Source organism: Phyllobates terribilis, unplaced genomic scaffold (assembly GCF_046119375.1).
Source record: "Phyllobates terribilis strain yellow unplaced genomic scaffold, ASM4611937v1 Scaffold_8__6_contigs__length_399053987, whole genome shotgun sequence".
NCBI lineage: Eukaryota > Metazoa > Chordata > Amphibia > Anura > Dendrobatidae > Phyllobates > Phyllobates terribilis.
The window spans coordinates 160,636,050-160,649,576 of NW_027362768.1; the positions used below are offsets into that span (position 1 = coordinate 160,636,050).

At 46.5% G+C, this 13,527-nt stretch overlaps 1 protein-coding gene across 2 annotated transcripts in view; it reads right to left on the reverse strand.

Moving 5' to 3' along the window:
* Nucleotides 1-7,883, reverse strand: part of ST3GAL3 (ST3 beta-galactoside alpha-2,3-sialyltransferase 3) — a 421,053-nt gene extending 413,170 nt beyond the window's left edge. For both annotated transcript variants that reach the window (XM_073643621.1, XM_073643622.1), the window contains exon 1: nucleotides 7,649-7,883. The gene's annotated coding sequence lies outside the window, so the exon portion shown is untranslated. The remainder of the gene's footprint in view (nucleotides 1-7,648) is intronic.
* Between the last annotated feature and the right edge of the window lie 5,644 nt (nucleotides 7,884-13,527).

A 13,527-nucleotide genomic window follows, 5' to 3' on the forward strand; every position in this document is an offset into this window, starting at 1 on the left:
GCACCCCTCATCCTTGCATGCATTTCACCCCTCATCCTGGTATGCATGGCACCCCTCATCCTGGTATGCATGGCACCCCTCATCCAGATATGCATGGCACCCCTCAACCCCATCTGGTATGCATGGCACCCCTCATCCTGGTGTGCATGGCACCCCTCATCCTCGTATGCATGGCACCCCTCATCCCCATCCTGGTATGCATGGCACCCCTCATCCTGGTATGCATGGCACCCTTCATCCCTATCCTGGTATGCATGGCACCCCTCATCCTGGTATGCATGGCACCCCTCATTCCCATCCTGGTATACATGGCACCCCAATCCCCATTCTGGTATGCATGGCACCCGTCATTCTTGCATGCTATGTACCCCTCATCCTGGTATGCATGGCACCCCTCATCCTGGTATGCATGGCACCCCTCATCCCCATCCTGGTATGCATGGCACCCCTCATCCTGGTATGCATGGCACCCCTCATCCTCGTATGCATGGCACCCCTCATCCCCATCCTGGTATGCATGGCACCCCTCATCCTGGTATGCATGGCACCCCTCATCCCCATCCTGGTATACATGGCACCCCTCATCCTGGTATGCATGGCACCCCTCATCCCATCCTGGTGTGCATGGCACCCCTTATCCTGGTATGCATGGCACCCCTCATCCTGGAATGCATGGCACCCCTCATCCCCCATCCTGGTATGCATGGCACCCCAATCCCCATTCTGGTATGCATGGCACCTGTCATCCTTGCATGCATGGCACCCCTCATCCTGGTATGCATGGCACCCCTCATCCAGATATGCATGGCACCCCTCATCCCCATCCTGGTATGCATGGCACCCCTCATCCTGGTATGCATGGCACCCCTCATCCTGGTATGCATGGCACCCCTCATCCTGATATGCATGGCACCCCTCATCCCTATCCTGGTATGCATGGCACCCCTCATCCTGGTATGCATGGCACCCCTCATCCCCATCCTGGTATACATGGCACCCCAATCCCCATTCTGGTATGCATGGCACCCCTCATCCTTGCATGCATTTTACCCCTCATCCTGGTATTCATGGCACCCCTCATCCTGGTATGCATGGCACCCCTCATCTTGGTATGCATGGCACCCCTCATCCTCGTATGCATGGCACCCCTCATCCCCATCCTGGTATGCATGGCACCCCTCATCCTGGTATGCAAGGCACCCCTCATCGTGGTATGCATGGCACCTCTCATCCTGGTATGCATGGCACCCCCCATCCTCGTATGCATGGCACCCCTCATCCCCATCCTGGTATGCATGGCACCCCTCATCCTGGTATGCATGGCACCCCTCATCCTGGTATGCATGGCACCCCTCATTCTGGTATGCATGGCACCCCTTATCCTGGTATGCATGGCACCTCTCATCCCCATTCTGGTATGCATGGCACCCGTCATCCTTGCATGCATTTTACCCCTCATCCTGGTATGCATGGCACCCCTCATCCTGGTATGCATGACACCCCTCATCCAGATATGCATGGCACCCCTCAACCCCATCTGGTATGCATGGCACCCCTCATCCTGGTGTGCATGGCACCCCTCATCCTCGTATGCATGGCACCCCTCATCCCTATCCTGGTATGCATGGCACCCCTCATCCTGGTATGCATGGCACCCTTCATCCCTATCCTGGTATGCATGGCACCCCTCATTCCCATCCTGGTATACATGGCACCCCAATCCCCATTCTGGTATGCATGGCACCCGTCATTCTTGCATGCTATGTACCCCTCATCCTGGTATGCATGGCACCCCTCATCCTGGTATGCATGGCACCCCTCATCCTGGTATGCATGGCACCCCTCATCCCCATCCTGGTATGCATGGCACCCCTCATCCTGGTATGCATGGCACCCCTCATCCTCGTATGCATGGCACCCCTCATCCCCATCCTGGTATGCATGGCACCCCTCATCCTGGTATGCATGGCACCCCTCATCCCCATCCTGGTATACATGGCACCCCTCATCCTGGTATGCATGGCACCCCTCATCCCATCCTGGTGTGCATGGCACCCCTCATCCTGGTATGCATGGCACCCCTCATCCTGGAATGCATGGCACCCCTCATCCCCATCCTGGTATGCATGGCACCCCAATCCCCATTCTGGTATGCATGGCACCTGTCATCCTTGCATGCATGGCACCCCTCATCCTGGTATGCATGGCACCCCTCATCCAGATATGCATGGCACCCCTCATCCCCATCCTGGTATGCATGGCACCCCTCATCCTGGTATGCATGGCACCCCTCATCCTGATATGCATGGCACCCCTCATCCCTATCCTGGTATGCATGGCACCCCTCATCCTGGTATGCATGGCACCCCTCATCCCCATCCTGGTATACATGGCACCCCAATCCCCATTCTGGTATGCATGGCACCCCTCATCCTTGCATGCATTTTACCCCTCATCCTGGTATGCATGGCACCCCTCATCCTGGTATGCATGGCACCCCTCATCTTGGTATGCATGGCACCCCTCATCCTCGTATGCATGGCACCCCTCATCCCCATCCTGGTATGCATGGCACCCCTCATCCTGGTATGCAAGGCACCCCTCATCCTGGTATGCATGGCACCTCTCATCCTGGTATGCATGGCACCCCTCATCCTGGTATGCATGGCACCCGTCATTCTGGTATGCATGGCACCCCTCATCCTGGTATGAATGGCACCCCTCATCCCCATCCTGGTATACATGGCACCCCTCATCCTGGTATGCATGGCACTCCTCATCCTGGTATGCATGGCACCCCTCATTCTGGTATGCATGCCACCCCTCATCCTGGTATGCACGGCACCCCTCATCCCCATCCTGGTATACATGACACCCCTCATTCTGGTATGCATGGCACCCCTCATCCTGGTATGCATGGCACCCCTCATCCCCATCCTGGTATGCATGGCACCCCTCATCCCCATCCTGGTATGCATTGCACACCTCATCCTCGTATGCATGGCACCCCTCATCCTGGTATGCATGGCACCCCTCATCCTGGTATGCATGGCACCCCTCATCCTGGTATGCATGGCACCCCTCATCCTGGTATGCATGGCACCCCTCATCCCCATCCTGGTATACATGGCACCCCTCATCCTGGTATGCATGGCACTCCTCATCCTGGTATGCATGGCACCCCTCATTCTGGTATGCATGCCACCCCTCATCCTGGTATGCACGGCACCCCTCATCCCCATCCTGGTATACATGACACCCCTCATTCTGGTATGCATGGCACCCCTCATCCTGGTATGCATGGCACCCCTCATCCCCATCCTGGTATGCATGGCACCCCTCATCCCCATCCTGGTATGCATTGCACACCTCATCCTCGTATGCATGGCACCCCTCATCCTCGTATGCATGGCACCCCTCATCCTGGTATGCATGGCACCCCTCATCCTGGTATGCATGGCACCCCTCATCCTGGTATGCATGGCACCCCTCATCCCCATCCTGGTATACATGGCACCCCAATCCCCATTCTGGTATGCATGGCACCCGTCATCCTTGCATGCATTTTACCCCTCATCCTGGTATGCATGGCACCCCTCATCCTGGTATGCATGGCTCCCCTCATCCTGGTATGCATGGCACCCCTCATCCCCATCCTGGTATGCATGGCACCCCTCATCCTGGTATGCATGGCACCCCTCATCCTGGTATGTATGGCACCCCTTATTCTGATATGCATGGCACCCCTCATCCCTATCCTGGTATGCATGGCACAACTCATTCTGGTATGCATGGCACCCCTCATCCTCGTATGCATGGCACCCCTCATCCTCATAGCACCTCCATCCCCATCATGGTGCACACAAAAAAATAAAGGATTGTACTCACCTCCCCTCTGCTCCAGCGCTGCGTCTTGTTCTGCTGCCAGCAGCTGATCTCACCGCGTGAGCCGCGCATGACGTCACTGCCATGCATCTCTCCAACGTGTTTACATAGCGAGATACCTGTCAATCACCTGAAGCGGGGCCACGCTTGTTTAATCATGACTCTTCCTATATTCCCTGGCCGGCTTTTTAAACCATGTTTTCTTTTAAATGCTACAAAGTTTCAGAGTAAAACAGATTTGGTTGCAATTGCACAGCCGGGCTCTGCTTTGTGCTGCCCGTGGTTCCAGCAGAATGAATCTAGTGACAGGTCCCCTTTCAATACAATTATTGCAATGAACATACTAAACTGTGGTGCACTATCACCAGCAAAATTATCAATGGAAGAAAACTCCGACATCACAATAAATAGTGGATGATACGTCACATACAGCCCAGGCCTAATGTTCAAGAATTTCATAACTCACTGTGTTGCAAAGATAATTGTTTATTCTGAGCAACAGGAAAAGATACAGCGTTAGGTTGGAATGGAAATTGCATAAAGTCACATGCGCCGATTGTCTACTATTCTGTCATTTTCCATTCTACTTAGCATTCAAAATGCTTGAAACACTCTTTCTATTCATTTCTATTGTGAAATCACTTTGCTATTCATATGTTCAGTCTTTTGAGCATTTTTTCCCCCAATTCAGGTTTTGAAAAACACCTTGTGGGAAAAAAAAAAGTACATGCCACTTCTCTTAAGTGGCTCCTGATATAATCCGCCCCCAACTAGGCAGTGTCAAATCTAAAGGATGCAAAAAAAAAAAAATAAAATGTTTCAGAAAAAAAAACTCCTCCAAAACATTTTAGGAAATGAAAAACTTGTCCAAAAACTAATCAAAGGGTGTGTGCACGTGCCGTCTTTTCAAGAAAGGCTTTTCTTAGCCGTTTCCTGATTTATTTTTTTGACACTTTAGTGAATTTTTATCAATTTTTCCAGTGTTTTTGTGATGTCTTTATAGCTGTCGTTTTCTGCATTTTTTTTTTCAACTTCCTTTAAGATGGAAAAAAATTCTAGTGCGTTTTCAAGCAAAAAAAAAAAAAGCTGGCAAAATGCTCAAAAAGATGCATGGACCTTATCATTGATTTGTATTGTAATGTATGGAGCATCTTAAGGCTGCGTGCCCACGTAGCGTTTTTCAAGCGTTTATGCTGCGGAATTTCCGCAGCATAAACGCTTGTGAAACGCTAGGTAATCCGCACCCCATGGTCCCCAAGGGGATTCCGCATGTTCTATGCACATGCTGCGGATTTTTCCACAGCGTTTATGCTGCGTACAAAAATCTGCAGCATGTCATTTAATTTTGCGGTAGCGCAGCGGAACTCCCGCCATTGACTTGCATAGAAACCGCGACTTTACATTTCTACAAGCGGCTTCTATGCGTCTCTATGTGCGGATGGTACCCAGTTCTGGAGGAGAGGAGACTCTCATCCAGACCTGGGTACCATTGTACCTGTAAAAAAAGAATAAAATAACAAATAAAGTTATATTCACCTGTCCGGCGGCTTCTCTCTGAATGCCGGCATCGCTTGAGGACCTGCGGTGACGTCACAGTCATGTGACCGCAGGCCCTTCACCGCTCTGTCTCGCGATATGCCGGCAGCCGGGAACCAGACAGGAACGAGCGCTGCTGCACACACCGGGGCCTCGGGGGTGAGTATAGCTTTATTTGTTTTAATTTTTACGGTTCACACTGTATAAATCCATGCTGTTTGCATGGATTTATACAGTGTGACCTAGTTGTCAAGCACTTTCCAAGTGATGCTATCGCCTGGAAAGCGCTTGTCAATCTGCATGCGGAAACGCATGTGAATCCGCATGTGGATCCGCATGTATTCTGCAGGAAAAACGCATGCACAATCTGCATGCGTTTTTTCATGCCAGGGAGATGCAGATGCAGAAATGCTGCAGAAATTTTCAGCTTCATTTCTGCATCGTGGGCACATTGCCTAAGAGCGAAAAACGCCTGAAGAACGGTCGGGTCACTTCTTTTAAGCGCTTTGGAAACGTGAAGCTGTTAGAAGACGCTAAAAAGACAGAACATATGAACAATGAGTCGTTTTTTTAAATAAAAATGTAAATATTTATTCTTTTGCGCATTTTCTGGTCTCCTTTTCAGGTGAGTTTTGGAGCAGAGCCACCTGAAAAAGACATCATGTGCACATAACTCAGAGAAGGAGCATCTGAAGTACAAATTTCTACTAGAAGACATTGTTTTTTTAAAAAAAAACATAGTTACATGGGTTGAAAAACAGACCCGGTCCATCAAGTTCAACCTTTCTCCACCAATTGTACATTGTCACTAAATTAATTGTAACCCACAATGTTATGTGTATCGAGGAAATCATCCAGCCCTTTTTTGAAAGCTCTTACAGTGTCGGCCATTAGTACCTCTTGTGGTCGGCATTCCACAGTCCGTCTGCTCTGACTGTAAAGAACCCTTTCCTATTTAGCGGTCGGAATCGTCTTTCTTCCACCTTTAATGAGTGCCCCCTGGTCCTTAGTGTGGTCTTTGGAAGGAATAAGTCCTGTGCTGTCCTTTGTACTGATCACACATATATTTGTACATGGAAATTAGATCTCCTCTAAGGCGTCTTTTTTCTAAGCTAAACAAGCTCAGCTTTTCCAACCTCTCATCATATGAGAGGCCTTCCATCCTTGTAATAATCCAGTTGCTGCCTTTGAAATGACTCTAACTTCTGAATATCCTTTTTAAAATGTGGATCCCAAAACTGGATCCCATATTCCAGATGTGTCCAGTGATTTATAAAGGGGCAATAGTACGTTGGGATCGCAGGATTTTATTTCTCTTTTTATACACCCTAAAATCTTCTTCGCTTTTGCGGCTGCTGCCTGACATTGAGTACTGCTGCTCAACTTACTTGTAACCAGAATACCCAAGTCCTTCTCCTGTTCTGTAGTCCCGAGTATACTCCCATTTAATGTACATGTAGCAATACGATTACTCCGTTCTAGGTGCATTACTCTACATTTATCTACATTAAACCTCATCTGCCAAGTGTTTGCCCATTCAGTCATCTTATCCAGATCGTTTTGCAATATTGTGCACATATAATGTATGAAGAAATAAGCAGCAATGACTGTGACCTGCAAAGTGATACATCAATATACAGCATTATTCACATGTCCATGATTTTTTCCGTCTCCAAAAATAGACAATTTTTCATCCGGTTTTGGTCCTTATGTCTGTTTTTACCATCCATCTATTTTTCTTGTAAGCAAAAAAATAACTTCTCCAAGTAAGCAGTTAAATTAAAAAATGGTCCTCACACAGATATAACACAAATGTGCTATTTTTTATTTTTTTTTGCAGACCCATTCAAAATGGACCAAAGTAAGACGTCTCCTTTTTTTTTGTGCAGCCCTTCGATTCACAAAACAATAAGTGTAAAAAAATGCATAGATGAAAAACAGCGGTGTCAATGAAGCTTTCAGAATAAAATACAGATTTTTTTTTTTATCCCTGAAACTGTAAAAAAAAGTCCCTAAATTTACTCAGTCAGTTTGCATCCCTGGAAATCATTTTCCCATCACAAGCTGACATGGGCTCGTGTGCGCCCCCTACACAAGATATCTGACTGCGCTGATACAGTGTAACACGCAAGGTTCTACTGAGTTCTATAGATTGAACTTTATTGCTCTGTCCATGTCATGCTGCCCTCCGCCACGTCTTGGGTCATCATTATCTGAAGGTCCTTACCTTGTGGTCATAGTTCACATTGATCCTCATAGTTCCCCTTGGCTTCAGCTCTTTCATGCACCCTTGCACTAATCTTCCATGAGAGAAGTTGGGGTTGGGGGTCCCCAGTTAGCAGCTGTAGAGGAGGGCAGCAGCACAGAAAGGCAGCATTGAGAGGCGGCCAGGCAGCTGACACACACTAATCCATCTCTTGTGTTACTCAGGAGCTCACTACAAGCATTTTCCTTCCTGTGGCTGCACTCCAAATGTAAGCACACACCTCCTGTCCTCTGCCGCCTCCTAGCCTGGGATCAACCGCTTCTTTATCATTCAGTATGTGGGGACAGAGCAGCAGCTGCTGCAGAGCGGAGGGAGTCTCTACAGTATATTGCAGCCCCATTCCCTCCAACCTGATCGATGACATTGGCGAGCAGTGAAAATCCCTGCAGGGCTCTTATTCCACCAGAAATTACAAGTAGTATTTATATTTCTAAGACTCGTCAATAGAGATGAGAGAACCCAAACGGGGTTCATACCGGACAGTTAGTGTCCGGTGCTAAATGCCGAACACGGACTTCTCCCGGAATGTTCGGAGTTCTGGGAAAGTCCGGGAGAGAGAGAGAATTTTTCCAGAACAAAAAGTTGGGTCCTCGTTTTTAATGGGGTTCGGGTTCTGGTTCAAGTTCGGGTACAGTTTTGGTACCCGAACCGAACTTTGGAAAAGAGTTCAGGTAGGGTAACAGAACACGAACTTCCACGAGTCCGCTCATTTCTACTCATCAACCTTAGGGCTCGTTCACACCACTATATTTTCAGTCCGAGTACTATCCATTAAAAAACGGACAGCAATGTTATTTAATGATCATTGAAGATGAACAATTTTTTTTCCCTGACCAAATCTGCACTTAAAAAAAATTGTAACGTGCACGATTTTCCTCTGTAAATCGGATGAGCCTCACCCATTCAAGTCTATGGGTGCGAGAAAAAAATCAGAGCCAGAGTGGATTTTTCCGGATACATTGAAATTTTGTAACATAGGAAACTATGTCAGGGGTCTGTTCACACCTTGATTTCCAGTGTTTATACATTGGAATATCCTTCAAAATATACCATAAAAATGGATGCCATGGTGTAGGCTTACAGTGGCATCCATCGCCGATAGACTCCCGTGGTTAAAAAAAACCCATACATAACACATAATTTTTTAGTGGGTGTCTTGGTATTGAATAGCCCATTAGAAATAGAAAAAAAGGTGGCACTTACCATCCTTTTAAAAAATCTTTATTTCATATCCTTAAAGCACACAGTGGGAGAATCATGTGGAGGCTGGACGGACGACGGCCATTTCCCACTAACCGTGTGAAGGACTCGTTGAAGTGCGGTTAGCGCGGATTCTCCTGCTGTGTATTTTAAGGATATGAAATAAAGATTTTTTAAGAGGACGGTGAGTGCCACCTTTTTCTATTTCTAATGGACTATGCTGATTTCACTTTTTTCATGGTGAGCACCCAAGTCCCCACAACTGTAGTGTAATCCACCTGTACGGAATAGGCTTTATTGTTTCAGCGTGAGTCAGTTTCTGGTGCCGGCTTTTTTTCTCTTTTTTTGCTTTTGTATTGAATAGCGTTGTCTGCTGTGCTATTCAATAAAGCACAAAAAAGTGTACGGGATCTATAACAACTTCATGGTGGCCAAAAGGATATATAAATTCCCTTGAATCCTTTTGGCCACCATGAAGTTGTTATAGCTCTTACACCTTTTTGTGCTTTATGGTATAACACAACAGACGGTGCTATTCAATACAAAGGCACTCAGTAAAAAATTATGTACCATGTGGTATGGTTTTTTTTTAACAATGGGAGTCTATCGGAACTTGCACTTATCACTATTAAAGAGGTATTCTGGAAAGAAGAAGCTGTCACCTACCCACAGGATCCCTACCGACAACTGATCCCTCTCCGATTGCCAGAATGGGGCATATTTGTTCCCTGTCTGAATGGAGAAAAACAGTGTGCATGCTCAACCGACACTCCATTCGTCTTTGATGGGACGATGGGACCATAAAGAATGGATGGAGCGGTAGTTGAGCATGAGCACTGTTCCATTCAGACAGGGAAAAGCAGTGCCCCTTTATGGTGATCAGTGGGATTTTAGTCATCATACCCCTACCAACGTAGCACTTACCACCCATCTTGTGCTATATGAATTGTAAAGTGCTACAGAAAATGTTGGTGCCATAGAGCATGGTGGCTCAGTGGTTAGCACTGCAGCCTTGCAGCGTTGGGGTTCAGGGTTCATATCCCACCAAGGAGAACATCTGCAAGAAGTTTGTATGTTCTCCCCGTGTTTGTGTGGGTTTCTTCCGGTTTCCTCCCACACTCCAAAGACATACTGATAGGAAATTTAGATTGTGAGCCCCCATGGGGACAGTGCCAATAATGTCTGTGAAGTGCTGTGGAATTAATGGTGATATATAAGTGAGTAAAATAAATAAAAATCATTATTATATGAGAATACCCCTTTAATCTCTATCCACAAATGACAGAAGAGCCCTTTTAATTACCAAAATCAGAAAATTGGTTTTGTTACTTGACATCATGAAGAATCTTGTTGGGTGGGGGAGTTAATATTTAGGAGGAAAGGCTGCGACCCGATTTTCCGGAATAAGTGGAGGCGTTGTCCATAGTAACCAATCAAGCTTCATCGCTCATTTTCAGGTGAGGAAATCAGAGCGGTGACCAGATGTGTTGCCTTTGGCAAGAACTCAACTTTTACTTTACGACGTTTTTTTGTAAATAAGCTCCAATATGTCTGCCGAGTCCTTTACCGGGCACCGTTATTGCCCCGGACCTGTACCCTGGCACTGTTATGTTGAAGGTCATCGTTTTGCTTCTGATCCAGACAGATGCCGGGTCCTGTAGACACAGTTTGGAAGTAGTTAACGTGTCCTCTGTGCAGTTCAGCCTACCCCGTAATCCTGGGACTGAGGAGACACAGAAGTCACTGTCGGATCCAAGACACAAAGAAGCTTATTGACAGGGAATTTCATTAGAGGTCTGTAGAGCTCCCCCTGCCTGGGATTAACTCTGTGCAGCAGGAGCCATCATCATCATCATCATCGTCATCGACACATAGGCTTATTCTCCGGCAGATTGTCTGCCCCTTCCCTCTTCCTTTATAGAGGAGATTAATTTTACAATTTCTGCTTTTGTTATGTCACTTGTGTCATTAGGAAACTATTTATAGGGGATCAGAGTAAAGCTTTTTAGGCCCCAATGCAAAATTTGTACTAAAAGGTCAGATGTTTAGAGCTCTCCTGCCTCTTCTGGACTTTTGGACCCCTGTAATCTTCAACGTCGGGGGGGGGGGGGGGGGGGAGGGGTAAAAGGGTCGGGTCAATGGCGGACACAGACAGAAGAGGGCTCCTGTGCAGGAACAATGTACAGTGGGGAAAAAAAGTATTTAGTCAGCCACCAATTGTGCAAGTTCTCCCACTTAAAAAGATGAGAGAGGCCTGTAATTGACATCATAGGTAGACCTCAACTATGAGAGACAAAATGAGAAAACAAATCCTGAAAACCACATTGTCTGATTTGGAAAGAATTTTTTTTCACATTTTGGTGGAAAACAAGTATTTGGTCACCTACAAACAAGCAAGATTTCAGGCTCTCACAGACCTGTAACTTCTTCTTTAAGAGGCTCCTCTGTCCTCCACTCATTACCTGTAGTACTGGCAACTGTTTGAACTTGTTATCAGTATAAAAGACACCTGACCGCAACCTCAAACAGTCACACTCCAAGCTCCACTATGGTGAAGACCAAAGAGCTGTCGAAGGACACCAGAAACAAAATTGTAGCCCTGCACCAGGCTGGGAAGACTGAATCTGCAATAGGCAAGCAGCTTGATGTGAAGAAATCAACTGTAGGAGCAATAGATAGAAAATGGAAGACATACAAGACCACTGATAATCTCCCTCGATCTGGGGCTCCACACAAGATCTCACCCTCAACGGTTAGCGAAAATCCCAGAACCACACGGGGGGACCTAGTGAATGACCTGCAGAGAGCTGGGACCAACATTACACAGGCTACCATCAGTAACACACTACGCCGCCAGGGACTCAGATCCTGCAGTGCCAGACGTGCCCCCCTGCTAAAGCCATTACATGTCTGGGCCCATCTGAAGTTTGCCAGAGAGCATTTGGATGATCCAGAAGAGTATTGGGAGAATGTCATATGGTCAGATGAAACCAAAGTAGAACTGTTTGGTAGAAACACAACTCGTGTTTGGAGGAGAAAAATTGCTGAGTTGCATCCAAAGAACACCATACCTACTGTAAAGCATGGGAGTGGAAACATCATGCTTTGGGGCTGTTTCTCAGCCAAGGGACCAGGACAACTGATCCGTGTGCATGAAAGAATGAATGGGGCCATGTGTCATGAGATTTTGAGTGCAAACCTCCTTTCATCATCAAGGGCACCCTAATCCTTAATGCAGGGTTTTTAAAGGACCTGTGGCAAGAGCCACTGGAAAACCCGGGTTGGAGGGAGGAGGCCGCCCCACTGCCTTCCTGTAGTCTCCTCCAAGAAATGAAGGCCCTGCCGGGTTTTAGTTAATCTGCCTTAGCCAGATAGTCTGACGAGGTCAATGCTCATCTTCATTCCTGCATTGCAGCCGCAGCTGTGTCTGTGACTGCAGTGCACTCCAATGGGTTTAATAGGTCTCTGTACACATTCTGGGGGATATATAATGTCCCTCGTATACGATCCAAGTCACTGCCTTAAAGTGGTAGAACTTGCACAATTGGTGGCTGACTAAATACTTATTTTCCCCACTGTATACAGCCTTTCTGCAGCTCAATAATTTATCATAATGCAAAATTCCACCTGCTTTGGAGGTGGGAGTGGCCCCCTTACCTCTCCGGCCCCTGTGCATCTGCGAGGGATGCACCAATGAAGAGGACTCTAATCTCTTCTGCACCCCCCACCATTACGCCAGCTCTACCATTCACTAGGACTTCTATCATCATGTGTGCTAATATTACTTTAAGGCCATGGCCCCACTATCAGTATTTGGTCAGTATTCGGTCAGTATTTTTTCTCAGGAGTGGGAGCCAAAACCAGGTGAGGAACAATCAGAGAAAAGGTATAATAGAAACAAGTCACCAATTCTGCATTTATCACCCACTCCTGGATTTCGCTCCCACTCCCGAGAAAAAATACTGACCAAATACTGATAGTGGGGCCTTGGGCTTATACTCCTGATAATTTATGTGATTTTAAACTCTAGAATTTTATGTTATTAACGACATATGCATTTATTATTACCTGATTCATTAGCGATGATCGACCTTTCATTCCTTCTTTCCTAACATAAATAATAAATAATATTGTATGACTCCAAATAATAGATTGTGATTAATGACTGACCAGCCGGTGACCTGATACATCACTCGGCTACTATATATATAGGGTATCCATAAATAATTAGCTGCAGGAAGGCTGTCACTGTCTTTCCATTCCTCCTAGGCTAATCAGTGTTTTGATCTGCTTTAAATCATGTAAAATATGTGTAGGCTGAAAAAATGACACTAACGTACACAACATACCGCAATTAGTTCAGAGGTTTAAAGGCACAATGTTATTAAGCAGTTTTGTCATGGGATATATTGTTTTCTGTAGTTTGATTCTGTATTTTCATACTAAAAGAAATACTGCTTTCTGTAATACTTCATTTTATGTAAAAAAATTATAATGATGCTCCCTATATAAAAGAATATAACTACTATAATACTGCCCACTATGTACAAGAATATAACTACTATAATACTGCCCCCTATGTACAAGAATATAACTACTATAATACTGCCCCCTATGTACAAGAATGTAACTACCATAAT